Below are 20,144 nucleotides of genomic sequence, written 5' to 3' on the forward strand. Positions count from 1 at the left end.
TTGTTAAATTTGATTCCAATGTGTAGAATAGAGAACCAGAAATTAAAAAAAAACGTGCAATTTAAGTTCCAAAAAAACAACAATCAAAACACACGTGCAATCACTCAGAAGCCGAACCCTCATCCAGCTAAACATCTGTAGGCATAAAAATCTGACTCAACTTTGTACTTTCATAGCAAAACAAAGACTATTTTCACCGGACTGCAGCCCACGCAGCCGCAGTCGCCACACACTGTTAATCCAGAGTACAAATTTTTACACTCTTAGCACATCCTCTGCAAAAAACTAGTATTCGAAGTGATACGACATGTCACTAGCTAGAATAGAATCGACGCAAAAGTGAAACATTACTACCTCAAAAGTAAACTTGTAATACGTTGAAACCAAAGCCGAATAACAAAAGAAAAGGGAAAGCTATCACAATCCGCGAGACTGAAAACACTTGATGTTTTGCACACACACATAAAACGAAACCCTACTAAAGTACATAGGATAAGTCCCACTGAGCCAAGATAACAGTGAGCTGGTACACAGGAAAGCGAAAATAAATCTAGACTAATTTAATTAGACAAGTAAAAGGAAGAAGAAAAAAACAGAACATAAACGAAAAATTGCTAAGCAACACAAGGACAACCGAGTAAAATAATATCATAAAAACAACTTATAAAAATATAAGCAAATCTTGTTACCTGAGACGAATTTATCCTTCCATAACCGAACCGTGAGCGTGAGCGGGTGAGGGGTGAGCAAATGGCCGACAGTTACAATCTGTTACAACCAAACGAACGAACTAGCCCCGGTTCAGAACATGTTCAGGACTTTGCAACTGATCATCCCTACCGAAAAAAAAAGAAAACATTTTCACCAAGGGCTTCATCGTCGTACTTATCCTGTCCAAGTAGCTTCTCGCTATCGAACAGTGAAACCTTACGAGACCAGCCAAGTTGGGCACTCGAACAACGACGACGAAGAAAAAAAAACTGCGCACATGACGGCCAAGCGCAGCGGCCATTTAATTTTAATGATACGCTTTCCAAGGGTTTCCTCCGCTGCTGCTTGCCTTTCGAGTTGTTTTTATCCTTTAGAAAATTTCACCCCCTTCCATTCGCAGTGCTGCCACATCGGGAGTTGCGAGCCGAGCGAGAGCAGCAACAGCGCCTGCTTTGTTTACATTCCGCCGACGAACCACAACCACTACGAAACCAGCCGTCGGTCGTTCGTCCCCCGACACGGAAAGGAAAAACAAAAGAAAGGCATAGCACCCGCAGCGTTAATGAGATTAATGTATTCGGGTAAACAAACATAACCCACACTGTGAGAGCAGCGGCCTACCCCCTTCTCTGGACGACGGGCGGCGCGGTGAAAAACCAACCACTCGAGCGTGGAAAACAATTTGCCAACACCACCATCGCGTCGGCCAGCAACACCAGCTCAGGTTTTTAGTTGATTACTCTCCTCTACACTATTATCTGCACAGACGTGCCCACAAACACACTGACACTGACAGATCATAGGAATCGCAATACTCGCATTGATTATTATGTATAGACTTATGAAAACCCCCCCACCGGGAGAGTGAGCCGCCGGAAAGAGCACTGCTCCAGAGCGTGAAAAACTCTTTCGCTCGCGTAGCTCTTTCGTTGTGTTGTCATGATGACGAGAGAACGCTCATTTGTTATCGCTTTTATTATTGTTGCTTTCGCTAAATGTTAGATATCCTGCTTCCTTGCTCGCTTCCTCTGGCTACCTCAGCACAGCAGGCTACTTTGATTGCTTCCAGACTAACTTTTCTATTCATTACCGTCAGCACGTGGTGTCGGTCGCCCCCCAACCCTTGCCGATGGCTTCCCCCTTTGATCGTGTTTTCCGAAATTTCTTCTTAGTGTACGTAAACGCGCTCATGTGGCACGCTGATCACGTAGTCGCTAATGAAAAGTAAATACAGACTCACTCATTCACACAAACAGCTTCGCCTCGCACACAGCAAAGTACATGCAAATGAGCCCGAACGGTGATGATGTCGAAGGCGCAGGCAAACGGGGGAAACCTGACGAGAAAGAGTTTTCCGCAAAGTTTTTTCCCGGTCCGTCCGCTTTTGCTTCCTAAAAACTGCAGTCTGTGAGCTGCCTGATCACACGGGGAGGCACTCTCTCGAGGCTTAACAGTCTTCTACGAAAGTCGTCTACCCAGTGAGGAGACATCGAAACCTCATTGAAGCACGGAAGCACAGGAAATGTGGGCTTAAGAGACGGCACGTGCTTTTGGTATAAATGCATGCAAGGAAATCAATCTTCGCCAGTCATTACGAAGAAAGTAAGAAACAGTAAACGGACAGTATAGACGCGCTGAAAACGCGGGAGGAAAATCGATAATTGATTGATTATATCACTTTATATACATATAAGAAAAAGAAACACAGATTATCCGTTAATGTTGAGCCGTGCAGGAGGGACAAAAGAGGGAACTAATTAAATAAATTTGAATTTCAATCTATTTAACTTGTACATAGCTAGACTGGGGAAAAAAAGGAATACGATGAGGAGTTTTCTCTTACCAAGTTGACTACGTCGAACGAAAAACAATTAGGTGTAATATTTATTGTTCTAGCTCTTCGTTCGTTAAGTGGGTATTCTCTCATGTACAATACCCCCCCGATACCGTAAAGTAATTGGACAGTAAAGATTATTTCAGGTGAATGAAATGGGAACGTAATAGTTAAACTGACCTTTAATTAAATGTAACTCGATTCCAGCTTGGAAGCTAACCATCACTTGGTGAAAATACGACAAAATGATGTTTTTGACATAAGATAACAAAAAAAAACACACACACAAAAACTGAAGAAATTATTGTACTATTATACTCTAATGTACTTGATTAGTGTAGTATGTAATTTACTCAACTTAAACGAGCAGAAAACATATAGACAAAAAATCAAACGATTATTAATAAAATTAAAGTGAAAATAAATGCAAAGGTTTAAATATTGAAACGATTATCTCTAACTTAATGTGGATGATGACAACCAATTCGACTCTAGATTGTACAGTTTAAAAGAAGTTCTTATTTGACCGAATTGTTTCTTCACTGGATTCGAAATACTGTTTCACAATTTACCCCATCAGGTGAGTATAACTTCAACCTTAAATTTTATCACACAAAAGAATAAATGTAATGTAAGCATAAACAAAAGGTGAGGTGCTCGACCTTTCAGAGGAATATTTTGGTAGGGAAAAACGGGGTATTACTTAATACTTATCACAAAAATACCAGCAGGTTGAAAATTCCGTACTTTCGGGTTCAATTAGATTTCAAATCAAAGTTGAATTTGGACTAAAAATCATAAGCCTTTACATTGCCTTTGACATAAGCCTTTAATTAGACTTCTATTTGGACTGATTGGGGTTTAAAATTTTACTTCAATCTGAACGGGAAATAGCACTGAAAATTGGATTCGAAGCTTAAAATTGGAAAACTTTGGACTAGAAGATTTACTTGGAATTAGACAATCGGTCTTGAACAGAATTTGGCGTTTTTATTTGAAATTGGACTCAAAATTTCATTCAATTGGAATTGAATTTAAAACTAAAGTTGAAAGTTGGTTTGAAATTGGAAATCAAATTGTATTTGAAATTGGATTCAAAATCAGACTTTACATTTGACTTAAAATTGATTCTAAAATTAAAATTAAATCAGTCTTGAAAATTGGTTTAAAATTGGACGTTAAATAAGACTTAAATTTGGATTAATTTAAACTTGATATTTTGCTTTAAACCTGACATGGCATGGATACGAAATTTCACTTGAAATTGAAATTGACATTTTTTGTCTTATTCTCTCACACGTTTAACCTCCTTTCTGGTCAGCTTTTCCCCTTTTTTCAGTACCGTTTTTCCTCATTTTATTCCGGTTTTTTTCCTTTTCTTGTTTTTTTTTTGGTTTTTGACCTGACTTTACAACCGTTTTTCCACTTTTTCTGAAATTTTCCGATTTTTCTGTTCCATGTTTGCTTATTCCCAGTTCTATTTTTCCTTATGCTTTTCACCCATTTGTTTGTTATTTTCTTTCCCGGTTTCAGTCTTTTACTTTCCTCTTTCCCTTTTTATCGTTTCAAGCTCTCGTTCTTTCAACCTTTCTAACTTCCAACTCTGGGGGGCTCTGTAGCCGCAAGGTTTCTTGGTCTGATTTGACAAGCGAATGGTTGTGGGTTCGAATCTTAGTAGAATTAGTCCATTCGATGTCAAAGTGACTTTAACATGGGTTTACTCTCAGGCCTCTCATCACCCTTCCTTCATGCTGAATTCTATATTATCCCGATAAGGCCTATTGACAGTGCAAAAATGATACCCTTATAGTTAAATGGTAAACTGGTTATCTGTGTCAGAGATGGTTATAATTGGGGACAGCGCTATCATGTGGAACGAGGTGGGTAAAGTAGAGAAAGCATTGAAGGAAGGATAAAACCCAATTACACACAAGCACGCATAAAATTCAATAAGCATATCGCTCACTCAATAGCGACGAAAGCAAAGAAATGCAGTGCGGGTCATACAGAAAACACCTGGGCGATATCACAATAGATCAACGATACTGGTCGCAGTGATGAGTCCATACAGGAAAAAAAACTTCTAACTCTTCTATCGTTTTATTTACAATTCGTTTTCATCCCTTTCCTTTCACCTTTTTCGTCTCCATCTGTTTCATTTTTGATACCCCGTTTTGCGTCTTTTCTGTTTTTTATTTTGCTTTTGGCTGTGTTTTTTTCCCTTTCCTCCTCAGTTTACTTCTTTATCATACATTTTTTAACGTTTTCTTTTCCGTTTTGCTTGCTCTTATTTTCTTCTTTTTCTGTCATATTTTTCTTTTTTTATCCCGTTTGACTACTTTTCCCGTTTTTCTCGTTATTCTTCTGTTTTCTTCGATTTCTCTTGTTTTCTGTTCCGTCATCCTTTTTTTGACGCGTTTTCTCTCTTTTTCTCTGTCATTTTTATTTTTTTTGTCCGCTATTACCTCTTTCTCTTCTTTTCCTGTCCCGTTTTTCACCATTTCCTAAGTCCTAAATTTCCTCTATCCTTTTTTCCGTCTTTCTTCTTCCGTTTTTAGACTTGTTTATCCTGTCTTACTGTCTTGTTCTTTGTCATTTTCTTATCGTTTCGGTTTTTCTTTGTTTCGGTCACGCTTTATGTCTTTTTTCGCTTTTTAACTTCCTTTCTTTCCCGTGTTTCGTTCGTTCGTCATTTGTATTTTTCGTCTGTTTCGTTCTTCCTCTTTTTATGTCCTGCTTTTCCACCATTTTACGTTTTTTCTTCCGCTCTATCCATTATGTTTTCCCACTTAATGTTTCTGTCCCGTTTTTCCTCTTTTTCTATTCTCGTTTCTCCATTCTCCCGCACCCGCATGTTTTTCTTTCCTTTTCCTCGTTTTCTATCCCATTTCTTTTGTCACGTCTTCCTTCCTATTCTTTTCCGTTCTTCTTCTTATGTCTCATTTTTGTTTCTTGCTTCTTTTTCTAGAGAGCATCAAGGACGGACTAGGACTACCTCTAAGTCTTCAGCTAGGTTTTTTTTGAATTTGGTAAATATTCAGGAAAACCAAGTTTTTGTTCTTGTCTGATCCAACCAAACCAAACTATCGTCTTTTTTCTATGTATAGTGATTTGGTCATACAACGGAAGATGACGGTTCCGCTGGACTTGCGCAAGGCCTTTGACGCTTAGATGACGAGCATAGTTTATGGACTTATCATTGAAATAGTATTTAAAAAACTTCCCTTATTTTCCCAAAACACTCCAAAAAAAGTCATAACACTTGAATCAAGCGTCGGATGTCAAAGATATTTATATTAGAAAAAGCAAGAAAATTTTCTAAGCAATCTAGGGAAAACATCAGTTAGAATAAACTCTGCATAAAATTTTCCACGACGGTGGAAAAGCGGATGGAAGTACCAGTGGAAAAGCCATGTTATAAGTCTTGGAAAATTTAAAAAACATTTTTTTCCTTTGGCCAATTCATTATCATTCAGTAAACAAATTTCACGATAGTGAAAGTTTGATAGTTGGAAATAATTGGATCAATCACACAACTCTTCAAAGCTGCACTAAGAATAAAGCATGTGTTATGAAGTATGAAAACGAACGTTTGTTTTGCAAATTCTTTTATTGTAGACACAAAGTAGATTCGTAAAATATATGAAATGGAGAGAGTTACCTGGAAGGAGCGTCAAACATAGCTCTGGTTCTCTCAAGCTCCCACCTTGCGCCTCCACGCAGATCTAAGTCAAATGATGACGGTCGATGGCCTTACCCGGAAATGCTTCATGTACTTACTGAAGCAGCTAAGCTAGGAGGTGCGAACTAGAGAGCCTGTTCTCCAGGTGAGGGGCGGCTCACACAGCGTCTGTCTCGAAACGGGTGGATGAATATGAAATGCTGTATCACGCAAGCTATACCTAAGATGGCAGACCCATCAGCGGGATGTAGGTATCGCGACTCCGGTGAGGTCAATTACCACGAACAACGAAGAAAGAAATTCAGGACGGAACAATCGGTAAAGGACACGACAAGGGACAAGCAAATGATTAAGGGATAACGATTGGAAACTTGGTACCTGGAATGTCCGAACTCTCCATGAACCGGCACGGACAGCCTTGCTTGCTCGAGAGCTGCACCTACTCGGAGTGGAGATCGCTGCCATTCAGGAAGTTCGGTGGCCAAATTCCGGAGAAAGGGAGTTCCGTGCAGTAGACCCTATTACAGGCACTTCTTTCAAGTACCATATTTACTACAGTGGCGGTAAAAACAGAACATGGTGTCGGTTTCGTAGTGTTGGGAAAACAAAAGCAACGAGTTGTCCGGTGGAGGCCCGTAGATGACCGTATATGCGTGTTGAGGATTATGGGCAAATTCTTCAACTATAGCCTAATCAACTTATACGCACCGACAAATGATAAATCCGATGATGCTAAGGACGAGTTTTACGACAGGCATGAGAGGACCGATGGAGAGTGCCCAAAACACGACGTGAAAATCATCATCGGAGATGCAAGCGCGCAGATCGGGAGGGAGGAATTCTTCCGTCCAGTTATTGGAAGGATAGCCTTCATCTGTCGACCAACGATAATGATCTGAGGCCTATAAATTTCGCTACGGCCAATGTAATGGCCATCTGTAGCTCCTACTTTCCACGTCTGAATATTCGAAAACACACCGGGAGGTATTTAAATGACGGCACTAGCTCTCAGATCGACCATGTCTTGATTAACGGATAACACTTTTCAGATGCCATCGATGTACGCTCTTTTTGGGGACCAAATATCGACTCTGACCATTATTTCGTCGTGAGCGAGGTTCGCGCAAGGTTACCGAACGAGGCGAATGCACGCACTGAGCGGACGCCACGTTTTAACATGCAGTGGTAGACGGCAGATGGCGTGGCAGTGGCCAGGCTTGATCTACGAATCGCAGAACAACAGCAATAAACGGAAGATGTAAGTGTGCTGTGGAACCTTCATAGTCCATGGCGCCATTGAAACGACTGCGATATAGGTGGTAGGCACGACACGTGGAAGATAGTGTAGCAGCTGGTTTGATGCCGAATGCCCGAGAGCTGGTCGTTCCACGACGGATCAAATGTTTACCCTGCGTCAGTTACTAGTTCCGGGAATACAACTTGCTGAGTGATCATCTATATATGGATTTTAAGGCAGCGTACGATGCAGTCATACGAATTGAGCTGTGGCAGATAATGCTAGAATATAGTTTTGCGACGAAACTAATTGCGCTAGTTGGGTCAAAATGTGTCAGAATAGCGGGTGAGACCTCAATCGCTTTCGTGACGTTGGATGGATTGAAACAGGGGTTTGCGCTCTCTAACCTACTATTCAACATTGCCTTAGAAGATGTAAAACGACGAGCAAACGTGGAAAGGAACATCCAGCCTATCTATCATCTATCATCACGAAATCTCACATGCGTCTTAGTTTTGCGGATGACGTCGATATCATCGGAATTAATCGTAGAGCAGTGGAAGAGGCCAGAACAGAAACAGAAAGCAGCGACTTACCATTAACACCGCCAAAACGAAGTACATTGTTTACTGGCAGGAAATGTGGGAGTCCAACGGGAGTTGGTGCCGAGGTGGTGCTGGATGGAGAACGATACGAAGCAGTAGAAAAATTCATATACGTTGGTACGCTCGTGACATGTTACAACGATATAAGCCGCAAAGCGAAACGACGAATTGTAGCCGGTAATCGGGCTTTCTGCAGATTACGTGGCCAGCTGAATACCCGTAGTTTGCTAATTTGCACAAAACTGACACTCTACAGAATACTAATCCTTCCGGTGGCCTTTTACGGTCTTGAATCATGGAAGCTAAAGGAAGCTGATCGAGGACGGCTTGGGGTCTTTGAGCGTAAAATTCGGATAAAAAACAGAATATGGCGCAGACACATGAACCACGCGCTTTATCAAATAAACAAATATGCTGATATAGTGAAGGTAGTACAATCTGGCATTCTGGGGTGGTTTGGGCACGTGACACGGGACGTGGCCGACGACACTATCCAAACTATTTTCAATAGAGAACCAGAAAGAAGCCGTAGACTTCAGGGCAGACCGCGCGTCTGATAGATGTGCGCTATCGAGGACGATGTACGGTCAGCTGGCGTTGGAGGCGATTAGAGAACGACAGCCCAGGATCGACAGTAGTGGAGGACCATAATTCGTTCGGTGCAATAAAGTAAAGTATTGGAATTGAAATTGTACTAGAAATTAGAGCACAAAGCTGACTAAAAATTGGGTTTAAAATCGCATCTGTAATTGGACTTGAACTTGGGTATCAACGAATGGAAGGAATTCAAAAAAGATTTGTCAGATTTGCTGTAAGGAACCTCGCATGGAACGGAGAACAGCTACCGCCCTACAACGACCTGTGTCTTTGGTGGACCTCGATACAGTCCACGTAAGACACACGATAGCTGATATCATGTTCTTCGTGAACATTTTGTCAGGACGAATCGTAAGCCAACCCCTTGCTAGTCGATTAACACGGAACGATTGCACAGTCACGCTTTGACGACGGAGAACTTTCAATGAACGCTTTCAATGCACTCCAACAAATAATAACCGTGAATATGACGCCCGATTTAATTAATTTCTGTTTTCAATTTTGCTACATCCATATTTTCTCCTTTTCTTTACATTCCTTCCCATCCTGTTGTATAGATATGGACACGAAATTAGAAACAAAATATTACTTGAAAGTAGGATTGACATACATTGTCTTACTCTTTCACACGATTTACCTATCTTCTTGCCTTTTCCCTCTTTTTCCAGTCCCGTTTTTCCGCTTTTAGTTCGGTTGTTTTTCCTTTCTGTTCCGTCTTCTTGGTTTACGTTCTTACTTTACGTCTTTTTCCTTCCGTTTTTCTTCATTTTCACTCGTTTTTTTTCCTATCCCGAGTTTCTTGTGTCGTTCCGTATTTCTTCGTTTCCTGACCCTGGTTTTGTTTTTATCTTCCGTTTTCCTTTTTGATCTTTCCTTTTTTTCGTTCCTATTTTTCGTCTTTTTCTAACTCTTGTCCTTCTCGTTTTTCGTTTTTGTTTGTTCCGAAAAAGTTTGAAAACAGACACTGATAAAACCTGCTTTAAATTAAAAGTGGAATCTATTCGTGAAAAAGTTTTTCTTCCATTTAATAATTCGTCTGTTCCGTTTTTGCTCTTAGCTGCCCCGTTTTTACTGTCACGTTTATTCTGTTTTTTTGTGTGATTTCCCTTCTCTCTTTGTTGTTATTTTCCTTTTCATCTCCCGTTTTTCATTGTTTTCCCTCCAGTTTTATCTTTTTGTTTCGTCCGTTTTTCCTGTTTTTCTTGTTTTCTTTTTTTTTGCTCCATTTTCCTCTACTATTCCTATTTTACATTCCAAATTAGGGTTTTCCCGTTTTCTTCGTTTCCTCAAACGGTTTTCGTTTTTCCTGTCTCGCTTTTCTTCTTTTCTTTAATGATTTTTCTTTTTTCCCTCTTTTAAATCACTTTCCCTTAATTTTCCTTTTCCCCACCTTTTTTGTCACGTTTTATTCTGTCTCATTTTCTCTCTATCTCATTTGCCCTCGATCTCATTTTCGCTCTTTTCCTCTTTTTTCCTGTGTGCTGTTTTCTGTTCCTTGTCTTTTCCTATTCCGTTTTCACACTGGTTTTGCGTCTTTTTTCTCCCAGTTTCCTCATTTTCAGGCGTCCTCTTTTCCAGTCTTGTTTTTTTGTTTTCTGTCCAAATCACTTCTTTTTTATTCATTTTTATCCGTTCCGTTGCTTCTCTTTATATGACCTGCTTTTCTTCCTCTTCTGTCATGTTCTGTTTTTCGTTTTATCCCGTGTTCGCTTTTCTCTCCAGTCTTCTAACTGTTTTCAATTTTGCTACTTCCTTATTTTCTTCTTTTCTTTACATTCTTTCCCATCCTGTTGTCTTCTTTTTTGTTCCGTATTTTCTCCTTTACTGTCCAGATAGTCCTTGTTTTCAACGATCGCAACGATCAATTGCGTTTTTGACATTTTTCACTTGTTGTCCAGTCCAGATTATCAGATTGAAAAAATGAGAATATACGCATAAAACTTAAAACACATGCTATCTACAAGCATAATGTCAGTGTCGGTTTCACCCTAACTGAAAGTGTCTATTTTACCCTGACTTAATATAAAATTTCAAAACAAAATTTTAGAAACGCAATAAACGAAAAAATCGCCTGCTTTTTTACAAAGTAGACAAAAGAATGATCTGTGATCTGATAAATCAGACATGGAAAACGTATGGAATTTTACATATTTTTTCGATTAAAATGCTTAAATTCCACTTTTGAAATTTTACAAGGACTGTTTCTTCAATGCTGATCGGTTATGTTTTGTTTTTTGTTCTGACAACTACGGGCCATCGGCGGTTGTAAAATGACTTGAAACGTAAGAAATAACAAGTGTAAACAAAATAATTGGAAAATTTGCAAAACACAGCCTATAACTTAAAAACTTGTGGGATGTCGGTTTTACCCACAGTGTCGGTTATATCCGGATTGTCCCTACAGAAAACTGTTTAGTTCATAAGGTATAAACGTTTCATACCGTAAATACCGTACCGGTGAATACCGAGTTTTTCGGCTATCCAGTTTTCCACAAGCGATAATGGCGGCTGATGGGTACAACTTTCTGAAGGGCACAGTTCGGTTTTGACATTCAATGCAGGAGCGGTTACTGCGGTTACTATGGAAGCCGCTACGGTTGTTTGCCGGTTGAGTGGAAAAATGTAAACATGGTTTAGTTTTCGCAGACCAGCCGAAGAAGAATTTAGATAAATGAAAGCGAATTTTTGTGCCTTCTTAGCTATCATTTTGTAAAATAATCTTTCCACTGGGTCAAATTTCAGCGAATAATAGCCACAAAACTGCGCTTCCGTATAACTAAATTCCTTTTCGGATGGATGGTCTGCGAAAACTAAACAATGTTTACATTTTTTCTCAAACAACCGTAGTGGCTTCCATACTAATCGCAGTGACCATCCTGCATGGAATGTCAAAACCGAACTGTGCCCTTCAGAAAGTTGTACCCACCAGCCGCCATTATAGCTCGTGGAAAGCTCGATAAACGAAAAAATCGCCTACTTTTTTAGAAAGTAGACATAAGAACTATAGGTAAATATCCGAGAAACCCGAGTTTTTCGGCTATAGTTATTCAGGAACAAAAAAAAATTATCATTAAAAAAATTAGAAAATAACAAACAAGAAAAAAATATTTCGAAAAATTTTCATGCAACAGAAAATAGTTTTTCTGGTTTTTCTTTGGAGTTCTTCATTATCACTTGATTTAAAATTGGACTTAAAATTTAAAAAGAATTTAAATTGGTTTTGAATTGAACTTAAAACTAGATTTTATATCGGACTTCAAGCTGGACTTGAAAGGATTTATAATTGGACATGAATTCGGATTTAAAATTGAAGTTGGACTTAAAATCAAAGTTGAAATTGGACTTTAAATTACACTTGGCAATGGTACATGAAATTGAATGCAAGAATTGAAATTTGATTTGAAGTTGGATATAAATTCGATTTAAATTGCATTTGAAATTGTATTTGGAATTGAACTTGAAACTAGACTTAAAATTGGACTTGAAATCAGTGTTGAGGTTGAGCATGAATTTAATTTGGACTTGTTATTAAGCTTGAATTAGACTTGAAATTTAATTTACACCTGGACTTGAAATTAAACTTGAAACTGGAAGTATTTTTACGCAATTAATTTACTTTTCGCAAAAATAGTGGAAGAATAAATTAAAAACTGGGAACTTCAGCCTGGGTACATCAATTCTGATAAGTAGTTAGAGTGGACAGTTTTCTTAAAGAATCAAGGAAACCTATGAAGTATTTAGTCTTAGAAGGTTCAAAAACTTAATGAATATGCAATGCCATTCCTGACGGTCAGTATTTTAAATTTTCTAATTTGTTTAAATCACTTTGCCAACATATTGTTAGGATTCCTTGCACAGTTGTTCGAGAATAATTCGTATCCAGAGGATTAGCTCTGTTATTTGAATTTGAAGAATGTTATTTTACAATAGCATGCAACGGACATAAGTTATTGCTCATCAAAAAATCTATATTCTTTTAAGGTTTTTTTCTATACAATCGAATCAAATTTTGTTACAAAATGGAAACATGACGCTGAAACAAAATGTTAGCAAATTTAATCGCCTCACCATCACATTGGGGACATTAAAAATTTAAATTGCTACACTGACTGCTTGCCAGGGAGGGAGACATGAAATCGCTTCGCCGCGCCGGGATGAAGCGAGAAAAAGGTATATAAAGTTTAAAATTACCGAAAATTACGCGTCCCGAAGAAGGGATGAGATGAGACTCCGTTCGTGCTCTCGTGCACCTCGACATATTTCCCGTGCTGCAACCGAACAACCAGCAGCCGTACCTACGCCGCTTAATTCGTCTTATCGCGTTTCATTTTTATTAGAATTTTAATGTATCCCAACATAAATTAAGGATAACAAAAACGGAAATCGCGCGATCTTGAACAGTATTCTTCGCTGGCATTCCGTGCCAGCAGTATATAAGGGGTTCCCGTTCGAAGCGGCGCACAAGAAAGGGGTTGTTTCACTGCTCCAGCGAGGCCGCGAGACCAACGCGGAAGCTGCGAGGGGACGATGGTGGCGCTTGCCTTTTTTATTTTCAGTACATAGAGCAGCGAGCGAAAAAGAAAAATCACTCTAAAATTTAAATGAAAATCGTGTTCCAGTTCGCTTCACTGACTGCGCGTCCTCATCGTCCCGGGGGTGGGAAAAATCCACCCCATTCTCGCATTAACCCTCATCCCATCCCAATCTCGGTAGCAGGCTCCAGCGGCTTTTTGCAGCGAAAGGAGAGCTAAAATTTTAACTTTTTAGCTTAGTTGTTATTTCTGCCCCTCTCTGTCTTTCCTTGGAATTTCCACCAACTGACACGGGTGGACACGGAACGAGGGAACGGTTAAAACTGTGCAGCAGGATCCGCTGGCCATTTGGCGATGTTTTCATTACTGCTTTCGGGAAACGGTAAGAGCAACAACCACTACAGAGCAGCTACAGCTGAGACCCGAGTCCCCCCCGCCCGAGTTGGCGGAGTCTGTGTCTGTAGGTGCGTACGTGCGTGCTAAAGGGCACTCACAGCGCAACTAAAAAAACGAAACCGAGCTCAAGAGGCGAACGAAGGAGGAAAAATTAAATTTATTTGGGGTTTCGCGAAGAGTTGTTGCTGCTCGCGTGCTGATGGCCCGATAGGGTTCGGCTAACAGGTTGGGGTTGTTGTTTTTGTTAATTACAATTACAACTCTCACAATGGGATTTCTTTTTTCGAAGTAGGTGTGGAACAAAATATCTTCCGGAAATATTTGTCAAATTCAACAAATTGACCAGCAACTAATTAAATAAACAAGAAAAAATGCGCTTTCGAAATCAAATCAATTCAGAAGAACAACCCCACCATCCTCACAATCAGCCGAAAGTTCTTTCGCTAGTCTAAACCTTCTTCCTTTGTGAATTTGCTTTTCATCTGCTTTTTCTTGGAAAATTTCGGTCGTCTTTCTGCCTGCCCATCGCATCGCCGCGAAGGCACCGTATTAGAGCCTGCTCGCACCGGACAGCAATTCGCGACGGCCGGCTGGGCTGCGGCTCCACCAAAGGGAAATCGAGCTCAACTTTTAAGTGTTGGTGATGGCCCAGCTCTCGAAATTACCTACCGATATGGCAAGCAACCCCTTTTGTAAATACAATATATATACAAAGAGAGACGGAGAGGAAGTAGAGGAAGCTTGAAGTAACAGCAACGACGAGGACGACGACGACGACGATGGTCGGTGTAAGCAAATGACAACCAAGACCAATACGCGGCAGATCGCGAGAAACAAGGGCACAGAAGAACACCGCGCGGCCAGCAGCGCTGCGGGATGCTGCAGGTTGCCAGAGCAGGATGGGCTGCTACGCGAAAATGAGAGTTATGGAAACCGGTTGCGGGAAGGCGGAACGCGCGCGCGGGGTAGAATTAAAAAGGGATTCACGAACAATATTCAAATGAGCAGCACAGGCAGCAGCCTTTCGTTGCCTTTTTGCTTGAGTTTGTGCGTAAGCAACAACACGGCACAGACAGGAAGAGTTATGCGCCAGAAAGAGATGAACTCGTTGCAGCGCTGCTGGGAAAAGCGGGATGCAGCGAAGTGGTAAAGAGTACTTCGGATTGAACGGCTGTAATGATGATGATGAGGGCCGATCGACTGACGACGACGACGACAAACGGTGTAGTTGGGGCTGTAATCCCCGTTTCTTTCTCGAATGCCTCTGGATGGCGCCTTTGAGGATGCTGGAAAAAATCGAGGCTTAGATGGGTACTTTTCCTTTCATCTTTGTAGAGAAATATGGTTGGATGGGTATGAAAGACACTCGCAATCAATTCACACAGTGCTTCAACGGGAAAGTATTCGGGAATTTCGTTCAAATTAATTTGCGATGTAGAGCTGGTGCAACATTCAATGTAAGGCTGACGATATAAAAATAATGACTCAGCTAACTAAATGTTGAAATAATTTAATTTTGAGAAGCTTACGAGCAGTCAATGCCGGACATCATTCAAAATTTATTGGTGTTCGCCAGGAGACTGCATAAGCCTAATAAATCATTTCTTTTCGGTGTTGGTCCACTACATTCCGTCAAAATTGCATTTAACAAAAATAACGATCAACGGTTCTGAACCGATTCATGAAATGATCTATTGTCCCAGGACAATTTATTTTTAAACATTCCGGTACTCATAGTTTAAAATAACCATGTGTCTCCTTTAATTTTGGAAGCGATGAAGACACCTTGTTTATTACGTCCTGCTGTTTGTAGGTATAAAATCATACAAATCTAAAACCGGTCGTACCGAATAGGTGTGCTAAAGGTGGTTAACTGGTTGACTGTGATTTACTGTTGTGTGTAACCGAAAAGAAGATAGGCGTAAAATTGTTAATTAATATCAAATTATGAAGATGTGAATGTGAATCTTTCAGGATAATTACACAAATTTCCAATAAAAATTGTAACTGTGCATAGAGTTTGAATACGAAAAAGTACGTCGTCAAGAATCTTATAGAAGTGACATTAACCTGTTGTTATTTTTCCATGCTTCAAGGAATTTTCGCTTATCGCACTACTTTCCCACTTATTTGGCAACCTAATTGAATTTTCGTTTGAACTCATTCTCGTCGCTTGCATTTCCAAACTTCTTCTCCAGTTTGCTTTTCATAATTGACCAATATCCGTGACCGCTCCTAATTCTTATTAATTATTTACAAACGGCCCATAATATTTGGCAGCGAAATAATTTAAAGTAAACTGAAAGTATTTTATATGTCAGGAAACACCGTCGTTAGCACCAACGCTAAGACTTTCCTTCTAGAAAATTAACAATTTTATGTTCGAAATTCTTTATAATGATCAAATTACTCAGCAAAATTAGAAAGAATAATTAGTTTTAGTCAGAAAGAATGACTGCATTCACCCAAATGGCTGAGGCATAGAGGTATGAAAATTCAATTAGAACCTTTATCTTGCATTGATTGGCACCCTGTGCTGCGTCTCGGGGTCCAAACCTACGAGCGCAAATTCATGGAACCATGGCTTCTGATTTTTTTGAATGTCCAACCTCATGGTGCTGTCTGGGAGTGGGGAAGTGGTTTCTGTATTAAGACACAATTTTTAATATTAGTCTAAAGTGTGATCTAAAGTGTATGGAGAAAACCCGAATCAATTCGCCATTCACGTTATCGAGAAGAAAATATTTAAAATGATAACAATATTCATGTGCCACCTGGACAGCACAAGAAGGCCGGATCATGGATTTAATTATGGTAATGGCTAATGGTAATGGATTTTTGGTGTGCTTTCAGTGTATAAAGACATAAAGAACATGACATAAGTATTTATTGCTACTTTTTAGGTGCGCAAAATTAGGAACAAACATGCGCAGAATTAGGAACATGGGCAAGAAAGTGTGCAAAATTAGGCTCCGTAGATAAGTTTACAAAACAAAAAATATACTCAATTGTTGGTCGACTTTCAATACCCATATTTTTTACCAGATATTATAGACACTACACGTTGCTGCTACCAGCGTTGTTAATACAAATCTAGAATACTTATAATAGTGAAAGAATCATAAAAAAGTCTTAACGGCGCAGAATATGGTATGTTCACCCTCCATCATTATCAGTTTCGTAGTATTGACGGGATTCTACTGCTTGCGAACCACTCTGACGACGCTATTGTCGTTGTACCACTCTGTTTGGTCGAATTTGAATAGTGACAACTTGCCGAACTAGTCGGGACAGAAAAACAAACGAATTCATGCTGGCCACGAACGAGGCAATAACCTTTTCTGAAGATACTTTTTTTGATAAATTTCCTGCTTCATAGTCCTAATAGTAGAGAAAGTGTTATTTTCCTATCCGTATCTGCAATTTACCTGCTAAAGAAGTAACTTCTTTGGAAGCTACTCATAGGGCTGCTTTGAGCATTAATTTTTAACTCTAAATTTTGTTTTGCATCACGATCCAGTACAACTTGTACCTTGAAACTTCGCAAACCAGCCCGCTTCTTTGTTTTCTGTACAAAGAACTATGAAAATCATCCCATTTTCGTATCCCTCGCGTCATTTAATGCATTTTGGGCTCCGTTTAATAAAAACTACAAATATGTAGGGTTTATTTCTAATTCCCGTCGAAGTAAGTAAAGCCACTGTAAATTTCAACATTTCTTGCATGGATTTAATGAATACTCCAAAAGTTCTTGTGCAGATTTCACACAAACATACTTACCTCCCGATTCGTGCACTTTGAATTCACTAAAAAACGATTATTAAAGCATTTTATTTAAATTACGCTACTGACTTTATTTCTTAAATTCGTAGTACCGTATTTTAGTCCATCAAAATTTTTCATCGTCCGAACTAAAAATCGCAACAATATTTACGACATTAGCGCGCATGTATTTGTGTAGGACGGCATGACGAATGTAATTCTGCCAAAATTTCTGCTGGTAATGCAAGTTTTCTCGGCTGCAGAAAAAACTGCGTTGCGTGAGTTATTTTCATTATATGAATGACGAAAATTGAAACGATTAGTCGATATTTTCTTCTTCGTCGCACGAAAAAAACGTAGGAAATTTGGCTGCTAGGAGTCTGTCTGTCTGTCTGTCTGTCTGTCTGTCTGTCTGTCTGTCTGTCTGTCTGTCTGTCTGTCTGTCTGTCTGTCTGTCTGTCTGTCTGTCTGTCTGTCTGTCTGTCTGTCTGTCTGTCTGTCTGTCTGTCTGTCTGTCTGTCTGTCTGTCTGTCTGTCTGTCTGTCTGTCTGTCTGTCTGTCTGTCTGTCTGTCTGTCTGTCTGTCTGTCTGTCTGTCTGTCTGTCTGTCTGTCTGTCTGTCTGTCTGTCTGTCTGTCTGTCTGTCTGTCTGTCTGTCTGTCTGTCTGTCTGTCTGTCTGTCTGTCTGTCTGTCTGTCTGTCTGTCTGTCTGTCTGTCTGTCTGTCTGTCTGTCTGTCTGTCTGTCTGTCTGTCTGTCTGTCTGTCTGTCTGTCTGTCTGTCTGTCTGTCTGTCTGTCTGTCTGTCTGTCTGTCTGTCTGTCTGTCTGTCTGTCTGTCTGTCTGTCTGTCTGTCTGTCTGTCTGTCTGTCTGTCTGTCTGTCTGTCTGTCTGTCTGTCTGTCTGTCTGTCTGTCTGTCTGTCTGTCTGTCTGTCTGTCTGTCTGTCTGTCTGTCTGTCTGTCTGTCTGTCTGTCTGTCTGTCTGTCTGTCTGTCTGTCTGTCTGTCTGTCTGTCTGTCTGTCTGTCTGTCTGTCTGTCTGTCTGTCTGTCTGTCTGTCTGTCTGTCTGTCTGTCTGTCTGTCTGTCTGTCTGTCTGTCTGTCTGTCTGTCTGTCTGTCTGTCTGTCTGTCTGTCTGTCTGTCTGTCTGTCTGTCTGTCTGTCTGTCTGTCTGTCTGTCTGTCTGTCTGTCTGTCTGTCTGTCTGTCTGTCTGTCTGTCTGTCTGTCTGTCTGTCTGTCTGTCTGTCTGTCTGTCTGTCTGTCTGTCTGTCTGTCTGTCTGTCTGTCTGTCTGTCTGTCTGTCTGTCTGTCTGTCTGTCTGTCTGTCTGTCTGTCTGTCTGTCTGTCTGTCTGTCTGTCTGTCTGTCTGTCTGTCTGTCTGTCTGTCTGTCTGTCTGTCTGTCTGTCTGTCTGTCTGTCTGTCTGTCTGTCTGTCTGTCTGTCTGTCTGTCTGTCTGTCTGTCTGTCTGTCTGTCTGTCTGTCTGTCTGTCTGTCTGTCTGTCTGTCTGTCTGTCTGTCTGTCTGTCTGTCTGTCTGTCTGTCTGTCTGTCTGTCTGTCTGTCTGTCTGTCTGTCTGTCTGTCTGTCTGTCTGTCTGTCTGTCTGTCTGTCTGTCTGTCTGTCTGTCTGTCTGTCTGTCTGTCTGTCTGTCTGTCTGTCTGTCTGTCTGTCTGTCTGTCTGTCTGTCTGTCTGTCTGTCTGTCTGTCTGTCTGTCTGTCTGTCTGTCTGTCTGTCTGTCTGTCTGTCTGTCTGTCTGTCTGTCTGTCTGTCTGTCTGTCTGTCTGTCTGTCTGTCTGTCTGTCTGTCTGTCTGTCTGTCTGTCTGTCTGTCTGTCTGTCTGTCTGTCTGTCTGTCTGTCTGTCTGTCTGTCTGTCTGTCTGTCTGTCTGTCTGTCTGTCTGTCTGTCTGTCTGTCTGTCTGTCTGTCTGTCTGTCTGTCTGTCTGTCTGTCTGTCTGTCTGTCTGTCTGTCTGTCTGTCTGTCTGTCTGTCTGTCTGTCTGTCTGTCTGTCTGTCTGTCTGTCTGTCTGTCTGTCTGTCTGTCTGTCTGTCTGCCTGACTGATATCATTCTATCTCTGTCTAGGGGGAGTCTTCTATGGCCGCGCCTCCAAATACTAAATTTCTCAAAAACAAAGATTGATGAAAATATTCGGAAAGAATGAAGCAACAGTAAAAGCTAAACAAATGAAAACTGACAAACGGTTCAACCAAAATGGTTGATAGAATCGAGTAAATTTCTTAAAAGTGCAGTTGCAAACATTTTTAATAAAAAAGGAGCAACTTTTCTGAACATTGGCTTGATAAGTTGTATTTCCGAAAAGGTTTAAATTTGACATAGAAGATACATTTATTCTGTTTTTAGCTCTCTTTAACCTTTGCTCTCCGATTTCCTTTTTTGTTTCCTGGTTTTCCTCCTGATTTTCCCGTTTTTCATTTTATTTTTCTCGACTCATATTGCCCAGTTTGCCCAGTTTTTCCCGTTTCCCGTTCCTAGAATACTACAGGTTTTCTTTTTTCTCCCTACTCTATTCTTTTCTCTTATGGTTTAACTTGTTTTTTTCTTCTGTTGTCCCTCTTTTTCTGTCACGTTGTTTTTTCTATTTTCCGTGCCGTCTTTCCTCTGCTTGGCTCGTTTTCCTTCCTTTTTCTCTTGTTTTTCTTTTTTTCTGTCCGCTGTGTCCTTTTTTCTCTCTTTCTTCTTTTTCTATCCCGATTATACTCTCGTTTTTCCTGTTTAGTCTTCTTTCGCATTTTTCCCTTTTAAATTCTTTTACCATTGTTTCGTTTTCG

Source organism: Sabethes cyaneus, chromosome 2 (genome assembly GCF_943734655.1).
Source record: "Sabethes cyaneus chromosome 2, idSabCyanKW18_F2, whole genome shotgun sequence".
Taxonomy (NCBI): Eukaryota; Metazoa; Arthropoda; class Insecta; order Diptera; family Culicidae; genus Sabethes; species Sabethes cyaneus.